General features: G+C 32.6%; 1 protein-coding gene across 3 annotated transcripts in view; it reads right to left on the bottom strand.

The window, feature by feature from the left end:
* Positions 1-3,909: 3,909 nt before the first annotated feature.
* The window catches only part of LOC150108371 (pleckstrin homology domain-containing family G member 7-like), a 289,192-nt gene continuing 280,904 nt past the window's right edge, over positions 3,910-12,197 (bottom strand). For all 3 annotated transcript variants that reach the window (XM_090390719.1, XM_090390718.1, XM_090390720.1), the window contains one exon: positions 3,910-5,856. The gene's annotated coding sequence lies outside the window, so the exon portion shown is untranslated. The remainder of the gene's footprint in view (positions 5,857-12,197) is intronic.

Below are 12,197 nucleotides of genomic sequence, written 5' to 3' on the forward strand. Positions count from 1 at the left end.
AACTTAACTAATCTTATAAACTCATCTTGGAGATGTTAATGTCAGCTCTTTGCTTTATGCGGATGATGTTATACTTCTAAATAAATCCGCTACAAGTCTGCAAGATTCTCTGACTAAATTGAATAGCTGTTGTAATAGATATGGTATGAAGGTCAGCAATAAAAAGACAAAGACAATGAAAATAGGCAGAATCATTGAAAATGTCAACTGTGTTGTGAATGGAGAACCTGTGGAACAAGTAAAACATTTCAGCTACTTAGGCACGATTTTTACTGAAGATGGCAAATTAAATATAGAAATAGACAACAGAATCAGCAAAGCTGGTATGGTGGGAAGTCAATTGAATAAATTCATATGGAATAAGAAAGAAATTAGTTGGAACACTAAATTAGCTGTATATATAAGACATTGTTCAAAGTAATTTTAACTTATGGATCTGAGAGCTGGGTTAGAAGTGAAAAACACTTGACCAAAGACTAGAGACCATAGATACGAGAATTCTGAGAAAGATTAGGGGCATGAACAGATGGCATCAATGGCAATATCATATTAAAAATGAGGATATTAGGAAAGAACTTGACATTGTCAGCATCCAAGAATGCGTTAGCAGAGCTAATCTCAGGTGGTATGGTCACTTAAATAGAATGGGAGAGGAAAGATTAGCAAAACAAGTGTTCTCTGCCAGGTTGGCAGGAAAACGACCCAGAGGAAGACCAAGATATAGGTGGATTGATACGGCAAAGTGCCTTAGACGATAGAAATATAAGATCTGATAATGTTGGAGTCTTGACAAGTAACAGACTGATCTGGAGGAAAATTGTAGATAGGAAGTTAGTAATGATGTAATTTTTTCATGTAGTACTATCATATCCTGTACACCCCTTGAGGGTACACGGCAGGAATTTGATGATGATAAACTTATCTAATAAAATAACAAAAACATGAAATACTTTGTTTTCATTATTTTTGATACTTCTGGCTAATTCTAAATCGTGATGGTGGGAAGATCCTAGAATTCAGCTCTTTATATTTTAAAAGATTTTTGTGTTTTCAAAGTTGCTCTAGGTCTAATACAAAACAAAGTTTTACAGATATACAGGAAAACAACATTTCCATTTTCTTTTTAAGATAGTATTTCGAGTTTTGTGGCATTTAGCTTAACTGTAAATGTTAGAACAGCTCTTTTATTATCAGAGCTCATCCTAATAGTACAAAAGGAGTGAATATATGGTATCATCGTTATAATGCTGTTGTCAGTCACATTGTTCTTGGCAAGGCATAGCTCCTATCGTTGCTGAGCAAATGCAAGGAGCAGATAAGTTGATGATGCCTCTGTCACCTTTACTATTACATCCACTCCCAACTACTTCAGCCTAAAGACTGTCTTATTAGAAGTACTCCCAAATTCTTTCATAAAATCCCTGGATTTGAAAAGAAAGATTTACTACTTTTTTTTTATATACTTTTAACTTTTTTTCTACCTGGATAGTGCATTATTTAATTTCTTATTCCATGGCTAGAATTAAAAATTATCTTGAAACCTGCTCTGGAGACCAAATATTTTTTTTTCAAGCAATGTCAAGCCTCCAGTAAGCAGAGTGTTAGTTTCACACTGGACATAGAAAATTATCTACTGCTTAAAGACTTGCACAAATATCCGTGCTACAGTGGTGTTCAAACCTGTGGCTTATTAATTAGAGAGTAGAGATTCTCCACTTGACAGGCCAGCAGTCTAATAACATAATAAAGGAAGAAATTGTTGATATATTAAATGATCGTGCAGTTGATAAGGTTGGAGGCAAGTATTATATATCCTCTGTAGTGGCGAGCAGATGTATATCAGAGTTAAACCACTTTTCACTATCTTCAGTAAATTGCCGAAATTGGAAGTTTGAAATATTCCTTTTCATAAAGATTGTTAATAGCATAAAGTGAGGATTAGACTATTTAGTTGTACAGACCTTTAATCTCATAGTACATGTACAAGGAAATGGAAAAAATAGGCATTACATCCAGAATAGGGAAACTGATGACAGATTTGCTTAATCTAATTTTATGAAGAGAATCACAAAAAGATCAAAGCAATGGTTATGATGTGATGTTATTGGGATTTCAGCAAGCAGTCTTTGATGGTGTTTAACATAAACAACTAACAAGTGAAATGCCCTAAATAGGTATTGATTATTTAGTGTGATGAATAGAAAATTGATTGACAGAATAGCAGTCTAGAGGAGCCATGCTCTTTTAAGAGATAGATGGTTATGAGGTGGACAGAATTCCCCTTTTTAGGCCCTTTTTGTTTAATATGTTCATAAATGATTTGAGCTCAAACATCAAGAGTTTGCCGATTAGGTGAAGCATGAATGATCTCAGTTCTTTAGAGTATGATCTTAAATGATAAGAAGAGTGAAACAGGAAAGATAGAGTTTAAAATTTAACATGGACAAATGTAAGCATGTACAGTTTAGTAAGAAGGTAGTATTAGATGGAAATAAGTTGATAAGTTCAGAAAGCATTAATGAACATAATGGTTTTGGTTGATGCAGAATTTAAGTGCAGAAATCATATTTGTAAAATAATTAGTAAAACTCAGATTGTAGGTTTAATTAAAAGAAGCTTCACTTTTAGGAGAAAGAAATTTATGATATCCTCATGCGATAGTCTCTGATTAGGCAAAATATTTTATTCTGGCTTGCATCCTTACTTTCCAAGAATTTATGGAATCAAACGTATACTAATAGATGATTCACTGTGTGTGGTGAGATTGTATCATGATAGTTCATGGAATTCATTTATGAGATTTAAATGATAAGTTAGTTTGGAGTTTATTGTAGCTTACTGAACTGGGCCTTCTAGAGAACATAATAAAGTTTGAAGATGAGAGAAAGAATACAACAGTTCCTTTTCTGCTGTTATATTTGAAAATAGAAATGGTCTTGGGTGAGTCATAGAAGCAGTGAATTTGTGCATCTTTAAGATAGAATCTCATCTCATCTTCCTTTTACCCTCTTTTATCTTGCGGTGTCAAGGGTTTATTAATCATCGGACCTCAAACCGTTCACAGGATAAGGTGGTCAGCCCCGGTGTATCCTATGTCTTGTAGTGTTGAGTTCTCAAGGCTGGTTTGCCTGCTTTGCGGGATGAAAAATCCCAGGATAAACTGGGGAAAAAAACTACTGTCCACACCCAAGACTGGCTAACTTGGCTATGGCTGCGGAAGATCCTTCAGCTCCTCATGTCACAGACGGGTATCGAACCTCGGACATTCCTTTCCCAGGCATATGGTTGCGAAGCACACAGCCACTAGGCTAACCTCACGGACTTAAGACAGAATTAGATAGTTATTTTAGTTGGAGAATATGTTAATTAAATATTTTTATATAATAGTTATCTAGTTTAGCACTGTTCAAAAACTCCTGTCATGTTTGTATATGCATGTGGATATTCACAAACCAATTGGGGTGAAATGATAAATATTCTAACCAAATCTCCTATTACAGTGCTTTTATTGTACCATGATAAAATACAGCAGACTGGCAAAACACAACTTCTTTAATAAATTTTGCAGTATGCCTTTACTGTTATGTAGTTAGTTGAAGTAAAAACGATTATGGAAGAATAATGGATATAGCACGATGAAGTTTTCTCATTAGTTTGAGGTATGTAAATAACCATATTGTTTGGCTGGCCTAGTAAATAGCATTTCTTCCACCCTGTAAGATGTGGGTTCAAATCCCACTGGTGTGAGATTACCATCCTGCATATTGGAACATTGCAAAAGTACTGTTCTTGATCTTTTGTAAAAAGACCAAACATAGTACTTTTGCAAGTATCAGAAAATTATTTTTCTGAAGTGATACCTAACACTGATTAAACTCTATTAGTTCTTATTTTGTAAAATACACAAGGTTTGGCAGACAGTTTTATTTCTTTTTATTGTTGAGGAATTACATTTTCCTGAGGAGGTCCATATCAACCTTTAACCTCATAGTTCAGAGGGAAGATACAAAATTTTGTGGGATCACATGAAATGGTTACATAAAGTGACTTTTGAAAAATATCACATCTCTTCACATTAAGGCAACTGTTAGCAGTAAAAACATTACTAGTGAACTTCTGGAGCAGAAACATATTTCTGATATTGAAAGCAATTTTATATTTGGCAAAAAACATTATTACATTTAGCTTGATAGTAAAGCAGCCTACCATACTGGAAGCTAAATGAATGCAAAACAATTACTTTTTTCTATTAACAAACATGTTGAAATCAGTTTGAGTGAAGAATTTTTCAACATAAAAGAAAAGTATTTGATTTAATATGATAATAAAGGGGAAAATGTTATGTATGCCTATAGAAATAAAATTATAATATAAAATTTACATTTATAAAACAGTTTTCTATAGCGTGCTTTTCCTTTACATTTGATACACTTCATTGTTTTGGTACATAATCAGAATAATTTTAATCAGAACATTAAAATATATATACGTTTAGTGCAATTACATATGTATGCATTATAATTTTATTCTTTTGATAATTAACAGGTAAACTGACATACAGTATATAGCAATACAAAGTGCCTACCATATGACATAATTTAGTATTAGAAGTGAAAAATGTTATTTACTGTAACATTTTTCACTTATAATACATGCATGTGTTCCATAGATGTATACAAATACATACATTGCACAACTCAGAAACTGTGTAAACTTATCAAAAAAAAAAAAAAAACATTCAAATACTTCAATAACTTGACATGCCATTCTACAGTACACATTTTATAATTATCCAAAATTTGTTGTGAACTGCTATGATTTTTTTTTTTTAAATTCAGTGTTAATTACTGAATTGAGTGGGTACTGTTTCACTGGCTCAAGCAATAATATACCTTCTATTGTTTAATACAGTTTAAAAATATTAGAATAAAAAATACATATTTAGTGACTGCTAATGATTTGGAATTCAGAAGTGCTTTATGCTGGGCTAGATAATCTACTTCTTTCTTCTGCTAGAAAATACTTAATTTAAGGAAAAAGAGAAATTGAAACTCAAGATGAATTTAATCATTAGTCAGATTTGTAAACTTATCACATAAATACTGTTTGCAAAATAATTATCATTTGACAGCAATCCTATTTGCATTTGCTGCAATATATTACTCTTTCTTTGTATTATTCCATAAGACATATAAATAATATTCTTCCAACTTATCTATAAATAAGTCTAGATCTAGTTCAGGTTTAGGTAGGAGCTGATAGAAACAGAGAAAGTCTTATATGGATATGCTGTAAATTCTAGAAAAATATTGTTTGCACAAAAATTTTAGGTTTTTTTTTTTTCTTTCCTCAAAAACAAGTTGATGAATTTGGGTATCTGGGAAGTATAAGACTTACTAAAATATAAACTTTAGTTTAATTTTGGGTGGAATGGAATTTAATCAACCATTTTTATATTGCAGATATTTTAGTGGAAATGCTGTCTACTAAAATATTTGCAATATAAAAAGCACTTCTCCATTATTGACTGTATGTTTGTCCATTTTTGTTAGGAAATCAGGATCAGTGTGTTCATTTTTTATGGCAGTCTCACCCACATTGGCTGGAAATTGGTAGCACATTGGGATTACCATGGATGAACCCAGTCTTAAACAGGGAACCCTACTTTGGAGACCAAAGATGTCTGTTTTTAAGCTGTTTTCAGGCTTTCGTGAGTAAGGTGTCTGCGGCAAACCTATCTTTCAGTGATAGATGGAATTGGAATGCACCCATGTTCCTGTTAGTTGCAAAGTGAAGATGCTATTCATTGATTCACTTAGATTGAGACATATTCATCATTTCAGCTGATACTCATCACTAGAAAAGTAATAATAATAGAACCTTTTTTTTTTTAAAATTATAAACAATGATTTAGTAGTTAGTAAAGTTTAAGTAGATATTTGTTACCCTTATTAAAATATATGTACTTTATCAGTTTAATATCATTTTCAGCAAAAGTATTTGGCTCAGCAAAGAACTTGTTTTTGAGATTAAAACATTGGCATTTCCAAGAAGTCATTATTTGACATTTTGTAGTTGGCATTGTGAAAATGGAAACTAAAGAGACTTCCAGATAGTTTTAATATGCATGTATGAAACACCAGACAGCTGCCTTGTGGTTATATTTAATGAGTAGTTACTCTTGTTATCTCTCAATGCTCTTCATTTCTAAAATCATCTTTACTAAAAGGTTGTAAATTAGCTATTATAAATGAGAATCTTCATTTCCTGAAATGTAATGCCATTAGAGCTAAAGAAAGGACTGCACAATTAGAGATAATTCAACTTTCAACTGCTTGAGTTCTGCTCATGGTTGATTTACCAAATACATTTCCTATGTTATATGTTTCAGGCATATTTGCTAAGTTTGAAACAAAACAATGCAGATGTAATGCTCTGAGTTTGCTGCAGTCTTCTAGAAAACAAACTTTGCAGTTGTAGCATTGCATGCTACCTTATTTGGTGATTTTAAGAACTTCTGATTGATGGAGACTACAGGATATTATATGTGGTGCTCAGCAATGGATTCTAGAATTGCATATGGACAGCACACTAACAGTGTAGTACAGAAGTTCATCACCATTTATGTGTCCTGAAGGTTTTTGATAGCATACTGTACAACACTCATGCTGATGTTCAGTGGAGAAAACATGTCTAAAGGTAACTAATTAACTGGTGAGCTGATTAGATTATTAAGTGATTATTTCACCTTGGTAATCAAAGCATCTTTGTGGGTACAAAGAAATATATACTAAGCATGTACATGCAAGCACACCAGTAGGAAAGCAAACACAGACTGATTGCATAAGGCAGACTTCTACAGCTCTAAATGGTGCCCTCTATGGATGTGATGATGGAATCTGCAGTAATGGTTTCTCAGATTTTTGGTATTGCAATGCACAGCAGAATTTGTTTTGGTTTGGAAAATGTTGTATTACGATGGTGGATTCCAGACTATTTCTGAAATCTTCCACAGCACTACAATATTTTCAAAAAAAAAAAAAAAAAAAAAAGCTGCATATCCATGGCAAATTATTGGCAAAATAAATTTAGTTATCATTTTTATGGTTTTTTTTTTTTTTTTTTTTTTTTTTTACACTCCACATTTAAGCATCCATGATTTATGCATGGGCTACATTCCTGGACCACACATGAACAAAGATTTGTTAAAATGTTTGGAGAATATATTCCATGAACACATGGTTTCATGTATGCAAGTAGTCATCAGTGTAACAATTATTCAGCTTATTTTATGTAGATAAATTAAAATTTTTCATATAGTACATGTAAATTTTTATTACAATTAGATTTAATTTCATCTTATGTTAATTATAAAAAACAAACATAAGATGAAATTAAATCTAATTGTAATAAAAATATATATGTACTATATGAAAAATTGTTTTTCATAAAAAATTCAACTAAAAATTACCTGTATAGTATTAAAAAAAATAGGTAACTGGAAAATTTCAAGAAACTAAATTAAGAAATAAACATGAACACTGGGAACAACAGCCATTTTTATTGGGAAAATCACTTACTGCATTCTTTATTTCTTGAATTAGGTCAATTTTGTCAGCTTTTTTTTTTTTTTTAAACCTTGCATGAACATAAAGAGCATTACATTCATACAGAGATTTATTTTTTATTATTATTACTTATATTATAAAGGTGCATTATTTCAAAATCGCACAACTACTGCACTGTACAACATCAGTTATTATTTTCTGTATTTTAAACAGTTTAATACTGTGTGCAACTGTTGTAAGAAATGGCAAAGCATCATCAGGAAGGTCACGAGTCCTCAGACATGAGATCTGAGAGAGAGAGCAACTTTTGTAGCTTTTAATTTTTATTTTAAATCAAAAATTTATCAGGATTGGTGCCTAACATTTTTTGGAGAAGAAATCATCTTTAAAAACAAGTTACAACTCATTTTAATAAGTAATATTCTCTTGCAATAATTATTCCCAAACTGTCTCTATTTGTCTTAGCACAACTGCTCTTCTATAGCAAAACAACAGCAGTGCCAAGACACAAGTTCTTCATTTATGAACAGTCTGTATATCTGCAGTTTTGGTTAAGGTTAGAACCTTAACTAACTGTAATGCAGGATTGGGCATAGGATTCTCTATAGCAGTGAAAGAAAGCAACTATTTTGTAATTTAGTTGTTCATTTCATATTGAGTAGCACTGCAGTTCATTATCCTTAAGTGATTAATTTGCTGTTTAGTTCTAAATAAAATCTCAGTTCAGTGGCAACTGAATTTTTGTTTTTTCATCAACAAAGTGAAGCAACCACTTCACCTTCCCATTAAAAGACATAGATTAAAATTTACTAGGGCATCAAAGTTTATAAAACTCAGACTAATACTTTAGCAATCAAAATGTGCAAAAAATGAGTAAATGAAAATTGAAATATAAAAGTAAAAAAATACAGGCAACTTGACTTTCATTGTTGAATAGGACACCACTATCTTGTCTACTGAAAATTTGAAGCAGCATGACTCTATTTGATCTCCAGAGCAGGATTCCTGTCAGTTTAACTACCTTTTGGTACTACCTTTAACTACCTCATGAAACTGTACTTTAGGTTTTCACTTTTTCATGGGTACGACTGACATTATTTATAAAAAAAACTCTACTATTGCTGTATATTCACATGGTTATACTCTTCTAGATGTTTTTGCTTCCTATTGCTTATGGTGTTCCTACCATTTTGGATTGTCTTTCAGAGCAGCAGTAACAGTAAAAAATGAGAAATATGTATTTTATTAAATTTTCCTGGACTTTGTGAAAAATTTTCATCAACAAAGTGAAGCAACCACTTCACCTTCCCATTAAAAGACATAGTGGATGCCCACTGCAATTACCATTGCATACTACATCAACACTAGGCCATGATTCATGAATTGGGAACCACTGTTTAAGGGATTAATATGCATAGTAAAAGTAGTTTTGATATCACGATTTGTAATTTTCTTTTTTTCTCTTATTTTTTTTTAAATTATCTGCAGCTGCAAGCATTGTTTTTCTTTAAAATAAAAATTTATATAATTCAGATTAATTTTGGGTGCAGTCATTTGGGATTTCCTCAGATTTCAGGAAGGTATATTTAACTCTCTCAAGCAACTCATCAAAAGATTATTAAAAACAAGTTACTCTTAACAAATTATAAATTAATGGAAATTGTTTTACTCATCCCTTAATGTTGGGCTGGTGTGAAGTAGTTTTTAAATAATTTTTTTTTTCTCTTGTAAATGAAGGGAACACTTAAGATAAACTATCTCAGAACCAAAAAGAAATATCCAAAAGTATATACCAAGTTGGATATAAAGTGTTCCAGGGAATTAATAGCATTCTTGTTTCATAAGAGCTTTACAAAAAAAAGGAAGGTCCAAAAGAGAGTTGGAAGACTCTCTTTGCTTTACAAAGAGAGTCTTCCAATTACATGCTAATCCGTGTATCAGGCTGTTAGTTAAGCCATTAGAAAGTTAGTGAGAAACTAGTATCTAAGATTAAGTTAACAGCAAGATCTAGTTATCTTACAAGGATCAGCATGTATTCGTTTGGGCAGGGAATGTGTTTACTCATATATTACAGTGATACTGGGCGAAATTTAAATGGCAATGCGCAGATGATGATGTAAAGCAGGCGTTCTGAACCTTGAATAAATAAATTTGTCGACAGGCACCATGGTGCCCATGGGCACCATGGTGCCTGTCGACAAATTTGTGTGTGCCCACCGCTGTTCAACGGTGTGCCGTATAGTTTGAAATAATCACGTGCACATCACGCAACAATTCATGGCATGCTATATGACGCATGCGTTAATGACACATGACGAGTATTAAACGCATACAATGTAAAGTAAACGTGCATTTGAAGTTGTTCATTATTTGTTGCTAGTATATGCGCATAATTTTAACGGTGTCTTGTACTTAAATTTTTGAAATATTTTGGTTTTTAATCCTAAAATGAGTGAATCAAGTAAAAGACAACGAACCTATAATTTTAACACTGACTGGGAGGAAACATATTGTTTCGTTAATTTTAAAGATAATTGTGTTTGTTTGTTGTGCAACAGTAGCGTTGCAATTCTGAATAAACAGAATGTTGAATGTCACTTCCAGTCAATGCATGACACTTTTAATTCGAATTATCCACTTAAATATGAAATAAGAACGAAAAAAATAAATCAACTAAAATCAAACCTGTCTGCCCAAAACATATATATATTTAAATTTTTATATAATGTAAACTTTTAAATAATAAAACATTTGATTATAATGTAAACTTTGTATGTATTCATTTAACAAAAGAATTCAAAAAATTTGCTTGGAAAAATAGATGGTGCCCGTCGCCCTACCGGTATTTTAGAATGTGCTCTAGGAAACAAAAAGATTGGGAACCCCTGATGTAAAGCATGATAAACTATCAGCAAGCAGATGAACAGCTGACAATTTAGTGTTGCAAAATGTAAGGTTTTGAAAATTGGAAGGCAGTAAGGGATGCTGTGTATTCAGTTGATGTGAATGTATTGAAATGGAGGAAGAGATACAGGACCTGAAGGTGATAGTGGACAAGGTCATGAAATTTAAGGCTCATATTGCAAGAATCATGAAAAAACAGATTATGACAATACTAAAACAGATTGACATTTACAAGAATAGAGATTGTAGTTCCACAATGCAAGACCTTGATTAGACCACATATGCAGATTTAATCACTTGGTTTTCAAAGAGATTAAGAGATTTTGAAAGAGTGACTGAGATAGTGGTAGATCTCTAGAATGTTGAGCATATTGACAGAAGCAATCTGCAGAGATATATTAGATAAAAGGAGAAATGATGTGATGTGATTGGTGACAGGAAGGGGGGGGGTATGCCAAATTGATAGAGAAGTGATTTTTCATGGAATAGAGGAATTTTCCTCTACTCCATGAAAAATCATTTCTCTATCAAATAACAGCAGAACAAGAAGATATCCCTGCAGGAAGTGTATGAGTATGTCTGCATGTGTTTGCACAAGGGAATGTGTAGCAGTTTTTTTTGCTTAGCGGTTATGAGTGGAACACATTGCCTGTGAGTGTTGAAGCTATTTAAGTTGTGGAGTATTGTTCTTCATAGTGAGGACATCTCACAATGTACCTTAACTCCATGGAAGTTTGGAGATAATATGACAGGAGAAATCTTTGAAATCTTGTGTATTGCTGAATATTTTGCTTTTACTTTATGCATTTAAACTTAAATAATATTTCCAATCTTTCATGGAGGATTGGAAATATTATTTCAAACCGCAACACCTATTGTATCTGACCTTGAAAACATTCATTGCTGGAGCATTAACCACTCACTCTGGCAATACATTCCACTCATTCGTATTCACCATGCAGTCTTTTTTTCACTTTTTTATTTGCTGACCTTTGTACAGTTTCCATGGAAGACATCTTGTTCTCCCATCTCCTGTTATCCTCTGCAATTATTTCTCTGTTTGGTCGGCTCCTCTCACTAACATGTCTCACTCATATTAACTCCTTTCCTCATACTCAACATTTCAGAGTCATGAGCCAATCTTAGTTATTTGCCTCTCTGTAATGTTTCCTTATTATTCATATTACAAGGTGACCAGATCTATGCATAGAAATCCAAATGTGGCCTGATTAGTGTCTTATACGATGGAATTATCACCACCTATCCCTAGTTGTCAGGGTTCTTTGCATTATAGAAGCATTTTCTGTGTAATCTTAACAATTTTTGTGATGTGTTTCCTGACCTTCATTTCCATATCTACCAGAGCTCCAGTCCTCTTGCCCTCTCCACCTCCTGGAGCAAAGTTCCTGAAAGTGTAAAACTTATTCTATCTTTTTTTTTGGCCAGAGTGCATGACTTTTACACTTAACAATTGAAGTGACATCCCCATTCTTCAGCCCAAAGCACTTTGAATCCTCTTGCAACATCACACAAAAAATCCTGACATTGCTCTTCCTAATTTAGCATCATCAGCAAACAATATGAATATCTCTTCTCATTGAAATCTATAATTGATATTTAAATTAAACAACAAAGTGGTCCTAGAACAGAACCCTGTGGTTACCCTACTTGTCACCTTTAATTTTTTGGGGGACATAGCATCCCTATGCACAGGCTTCTGTCAGT

The sequence above is a fragment of the Typopeltis vanoorti genome, chromosome 3 (genome assembly GCF_054136105.1).
Source record: "Typopeltis vanoorti isolate ZY-2024b chromosome 3, IOZ_Tvanoo_1.0, whole genome shotgun sequence".
Taxonomy (NCBI): domain Eukaryota; kingdom Metazoa; phylum Arthropoda; class Arachnida; order Uropygi; family Thelyphonidae; genus Typopeltis; species Typopeltis vanoorti.